The sequence below is a fragment of the Equus asinus genome, chromosome 16 (genome assembly GCF_041296235.1).
Source record: "Equus asinus isolate D_3611 breed Donkey chromosome 16, EquAss-T2T_v2, whole genome shotgun sequence".
Lineage (NCBI taxonomy): Eukaryota > Metazoa > Chordata > Mammalia > Perissodactyla > Equidae > Equus > Equus asinus.
The window spans coordinates 29,961,123-29,967,122 of NC_091805.1; the positions used below are offsets into that span (position 1 = coordinate 29,961,123).

At 45.6% G+C, this 6,000-nt stretch overlaps 1 non-coding gene across 1 annotated transcript; it reads right to left on the bottom strand.

The window, feature by feature from the left end:
• Nucleotides 1-2,795: 2,795 nt before the first annotated feature.
• On the bottom strand, nt 2,796-2,901 carry LOC123277780 (U6 spliceosomal RNA). Its single transcript, XR_006514996.1, has one exon. It is a non-coding gene; the product is annotated as a U6 spliceosomal RNA (small nuclear RNA).
• Nucleotides 2,902-6,000: the final 3,099 nt, after the last annotated feature.

Genomic DNA, 6,000 nt, shown 5'->3' on the forward strand with positions numbered 1-6,000 from the left:
CCATGCAGTTGGTGCACAATGAATTCACAGCTCTCAGGGCAGAATAGCGTAACCAGGTACACCTATAGGGCACATCACACGTAGGGGACAAGGTGAGTGATGCCCTAGGGGAAGGCTAGGTGGCAGCTGATTGCATGACAGGCTCTGCACCTGCTCACCAGTGTCCATCCTTTTCCGAGTTCAGCAGGGATGTGCTATTTTGGGAAGGAGAGAACTCAGAGAGTGAGGCACAGAGCAATTTTCTGGGATTCTCCTACTTGCCTGTAAGACCCTCCCAGGCAAACTCATCAGATTCTCCCTTCAACCAAGAGCTCCTGAAGCTTCCATTCTTCAAAGCCTTCTTCATGATACTGGACCGGCAACGGTTACCTCTTTCCTAACACCCACCTCCTAACATTCCCATCTTCTCTAAGCGCTGGTTTAAATCAGTAGGTTTCCCTTTGCCTGAACATTTCATAAGTAATTGTTTTACCAACATTGATGAACATTTCTGTCTAGATCATTATGATTTAGTCACTGATAACATCCTAAACGGTTTGAGTGCTTGCCATGTCCTAGGGTTATCAAATTTATCTCTTGTGAAAAACCTAGGATGCAGGTACCGTAATTTCTTCCTTGAGAAAGCCGAGGCTTAGCAAGGCTAAAGTAACTTGCTCAAGATCACACACTGGGGTGCACAGAGCTGAAGCTCCAAGTAGGTTCTTTGGCTCCAGAGTGTGTATATTTGATGTTGACCCCGCCTGCGAGCACCCCATCCTGAGCACCCACTATGCGCCAACTCAGAGCTAAGTATGGCAGGGGCACCAGGAAGATCAAGATGTCCCCCCAGCCCTCAACGGGGCGTGGGGAGGTGAAGGCAGAAATATGTGCTGTAATGCAGAAGACACCGGGCCACGTTCATGACCAGGTACAACAGAAAGTGCTGCAGGGGCCCAGGAAGGAGTCGTCAGTTCTGGGTGGGGACCTATTTTATATTATCCCAATCTCACATGGCTAACTTGAATTTTTGGTTATTAAAATGATGGTTCAGACTTTGAAAACTAGGAAAAAGTGCCTTTACACACACACAAAGATTGAATGGATTTGAGTAAAACATCGGAGCATGTTTTCTTATTTGCAGCCCCCGGTGAGTGGTAGGCAGGGCAGATTTGAATGCTCCTCTGTTCATACTTTTGTTTTTCTTGTATTGACTGTTCTCTCCAAGGGTGAGTTCAGCTTCCTTTAACAGCTAACCTCATTCCTTCTCAAGGCATTAACCTTGATATAAAATCTTGCAGTTGACGCTGAGAGCAGGCCCTGAGCTGATCCTGCCCTCCCATACCTGTTCAACTGCTCCAGCTGCTTTAATCAACAAGCTAGCCAAAGAAACAAATGAAAAAGCCACCCAGCCCTCAAGTGCATCTGCAAACAGTTGTTGCATCGATGTTTAATGTTTTGACTTGGTTGCTCTAGCCAAGGACAATAGTGACACTGTTTGGGTCTCATAAACAAAGCCTAAAACCTCACTGAGGTCTCCAGGTGGTGAAAGTAACAAAACCCCTTAGATTAATGTCATGATCAAATTGCTACTCAGGAACAGTTCCGGGCAGACTAACTTTTGTTCAAGACCCATTCTCTAAGAATGAGGCAATAGGAAGCCAGAGCGTGAGGTGGTGAGAAGTTCTGCCCTGGGCCAGTACGGATGAGAGGAGCTTCCTGGGCAATCCCCCTGGGATCCAGGTTGCAAATCAGGGTGGGGGTGGAGGGTGGGGAGGCCCCAGCAGGACGCTAGCAGCCATTATCCTTTCTGGAAAACACAAACAGATGGAGGGCTCTGTACAGATTGCTACCCGACACCCAACATCCTGTGGCTGAGTAGACAGACACTTGGCTAGCTAAGGCCTTGATTAGGCTGACATTTTGAACTTTTCAAGGCGAGCAACTATTCCAAGAAGCAGAGATTCTAGACCAAGGATATCCAGGTTTGGACATGACTTATTGTCTCTCATGAAACAGAAATCTGCACTTTTAAGACACAACAGTACCATCCCAGGAGCGCAGTCATGAGCATAACACTGGTTATCTTGAATAACGAATGGAATCTTCTTTTTCCTTATCAGCCCAGAGGAACACATTTAAAAACAAAAAGATTTGCAGTGTAAGAAATTTGTTTGGGTGTATTTTTTCCCTAATTATTAATATGTCAAAAAGTAAATTATAGTACTGGACTTGTGAGATTACTTAGGTGTTTTTTCAAAGCATTAACGTAAGAGCAGAAAATCAGACTAAGATGCACTGGTTTCCACTCCCTGCCCCTTCCAGATGAGGAGGGAAGGGCTGTGAGGGCTCCCGGGCCCCTGGCACTGTTAGAACTTCCTCAGGCTCCTGCAGAGCATCACAGGGGCCTGTCTCATGTCTGTCTGGCTGTTCCAGGCAGTTTACTCAGCTGCTAGCCTGCCTGAACTTCTTTGTTTTTAGGCATTTTTCTTTTAATTGAGACTTTATTTTTTTTAAGCAGTTTTAGGTACATAGTAAAACTGAGCGGAAGGTACAAAGATTTCCCACATGCCCCCTGCCCCCACACATGCATAACCTTCCGCATCATCAACATCCTCCGCCACAGTGGGACATTTCTTACAATAGATGAAGCCACAATGACACATCATTTTCACCCCAAATCCATAGTTTACATTTGAGGTTCATTCTTGACATACATTCTAAGGGTTTGGGCAAATGTATAAGAACCTGTATCCATGGTGATAGTATCATACATAGCATTTCACTTCCCTAGGAATACTCTGGGTCCACCTAGTCACAAAAATATGAAGCGCTTCTTGAATTTGCATGTTATCCTTGCCCAGGGCTGCTCTAATCTTCTCTGTATTGCTCTAATTTTAGTGTATGTGCTGCCGAAGAGAGGGCTGAACTTCTTTTTTATGACGCAAAATCAAAAAGGCTTTCCCTATTGAAACTCAGCCCTTGGACGTAGTGAGTGGAGGGCTGCAGAGCTGGCATGGGTCGGCTTTGGTCACCCTGACCAGTGTCATCACCACTTTGCCCTGGTGGGGAGACCACTCTCCAACCTCTGCAGGAACCTGTGGAGGACTCAGGTCTCTGGCAGCAATGTCCGGATTTGAAATTGCATGGATTTCCCATTCCTACCACGCCGAGGGCAGGGGCAATGCTTTTTAAGAAAATGTTCATCACCGGAGCTCCAGTTCCAGGCATAGAATTGGCACCCAATAAAAGTTTGTGAGTTGAACTGTATAAACTAGAAGGCAGGGGAAAATATCATTGTTCTTTATAGTGATATCTCTATTAAGGAAGCAGATATGTCCCTATCGCATGTATAACTGCCATACATGTGTCTACCAGAGCTAGGAATGAGAGAAGTAGGGGTTGAGGGTTCCCTCTGACCATGCCCTGCCAGGAAACTCCCTCTCCTCCAGGTAGGGCGGACTCTATTGCTCTGGTTCACACAAAGGGTTGGGTGTTCTTATTATTTGTCTGTTTTTTCTTTTCAGTGCTTGGATTAGTGCCTGGCACATTATAGGGGTTCAAGGAATTTTGGTGGAATGAATGAGTAAATGATGGTTACTCACCCCAGTGATGGGAAGGCCTTGCATAACTTCAGCCTGGGCAGTGCCCTCCGCAATCCTGGACTTAGATGCATGGGGGTCCAGATGTACAGCCTTCCACCCTCTGCCAGAGCTGGGGCTGACTCTGTCCTCATTTAACTGCCCCTTCCCAGTCAGTTGTTGCTTTCAATTTCCATTCTTCTACACCAGCTTCATTATAATGAGTTGTGTCTACAAGCAGTTAGTCCTGTGCTGCCTCTAAATCTTCTATTTTGCAAACCAAGCAGGCATTATTCTTTAGTACTTCCTTGGAGTTCATGCATCCTGGATTTTAGCCCGTTCTTATGGCTTTCTTCCTCACATACCTAAAAATGCTTTAATATATTTGATAATCACTTTTGCCAGGAGTGAGCAGAAGAGAGTCCTTGCATGCTACCTACTCCTCTTTAAGCAGCGGCCTACAGTAATACTTTCAATCTCTCTTTCCCCACCCCATCCCACCCATCGCCATATTTGCAGCCTATTCACTACCACATTGTTGATTTCTGCATAGTGCATATTTGCCCTGAGATTTAAGATTGATCCTTCTCTGTCCAGCCCTGTATGGTAGGGAAATACATTTCCCAGGCTCCCTTGCCCTCTAGCTTCTAAGTTCAGTCATTGAGAGAAAATGGGAAAAGACTGGAGGGGGAGAGGAAGGGAGAAGCCAGGGTATTTCTCTCTATCCCAGCCCCCACTTTTGTCAGCGTGGCTGCTGTTGGCTGGACCACTTCCACGGACCCAGCAGGGCAGTCCTACCCCTGGGATCTGGTAGCACCACTGTTCTCTCTCCATCCCTGGGGATAGTAGCAGATGTCTGTTCTTGTTCCTCTTGAGATCGCCTCCCTGTGTCCTCTCTTTGGTTTCTCAGCTCTTCCATTACCTTTGTAATCAATTCCCTGTATCAAATCCACCCTGTTTGAGAAACCTAAAGTGATTTCTGGTTTCTGACTAGACTGTAATACATGCAGCATGCAAATACTACTGCTGACTTCGCATGAGCTTCTCACTTTCCCTCTGACTGCCCTTTGGAATGCAGCACCTACCTCACAAGATACTGTCATAATCGGTTGTTTGTGGAAGATCTCTGAAATCCTGGAAAGGCTGGTAAGTTATAAGTAAGAGCAATATGTCATTAATTAGCGTTCATCCAAATACTCTCTGCGTAATAAAGAATGTTTCATTTCTCTTCCTTTTGGAGCAGCCGTTTGCAAGGTCCCTGGTTGAAGAGACTGGAGCCCTCCCTTGGCAATGGTTTTGCTTGCCTTCTAAGCCTAGAGGCACCTGTGGTAGCTGACTTGTCGCTCACTCAGAGCTGGGCCATCTTGTACTTAGGCCAAAGCCGTTTGTCCCCTCAGCTTTGGATGCCAATGTGCATCCAAAGCTAAATTCAGGCTAGATATCCCAAGGGATCTGGCGGGTGACTCGGGGCTGCAGGTTTGGGTTGATGAAGCTTATTGGGAAAAGCATGGCCTTTGGGACCAGATATACCTGGGTTTGAATCCCAGTTTTGCATCTCCTGAGCTGTGTAAAGTTGGGGGAAATTATTTTAACTCCTTTAAAGCTCCATGTTTTTCTAATGTCAAATGGAGAGAAGAAAGCTTTATACCAGGCTTTACATCAGGTGGTTGCCTCAGAGAAAAAGCCCTGCCTTGGGGCCGCAGCCAGCATTTACACATCTCAGACTTGGCTACTGAGAGCCGACTCTTCTCCCTTCCCATCACCACAGTACGGAAGGGAACTCCTGTTCCGTCGGGTATTGAGAACACAAAGCCTGTTCCCATCCGTTTCCGGATGTGCTCAGAAGTGACCCAGAACCTAAGACATTTCAAGGAAGACAATAACTCTGTTTCTACTAAAATGTCAACCTCCTTAATTTATTTCTTTCCTGTGTTTATTCATCTTGCCCATTTATTAAACCCTTGTTTGATTGCTTAGTCTTTGCAAGTAGGATGTAAAAAGGAAGAGATCAGGAATATTTAATTTTGCATAGCGCTGAGCTCTGACCTGGTAAACATTGGATGATGTTGATAGGAATGTCCTGAATGTCCAACCTTGAGGGACTAGACAGGTGTTTTCCTTTATGAGAGGTGGTCTAAGTTCTGGTTTGACCAAACTCTAAGCTGGAGGGCATCATATCAGGGTTATGCTTTTGTTTTAAAATCCCTTGAAAGGAACTGATTTCTGCTATTTAGGGGAGTGGACAAACTATACCATTACATTAATTTTACTTAATAGCTGTTAAATGTCTTTTGCCATTGCTTTCACTACTTAAAAGGGAAAATGTAGGCCAGTCAACTCACATTATGCTCTTCTAAAAGGCAGACCCCAGTAGATAGATGGGAAAGGTGGAGGAAGAATCCTACACCTCAGACCATGCTACCCAGTGCCGATTTGCCTAGAT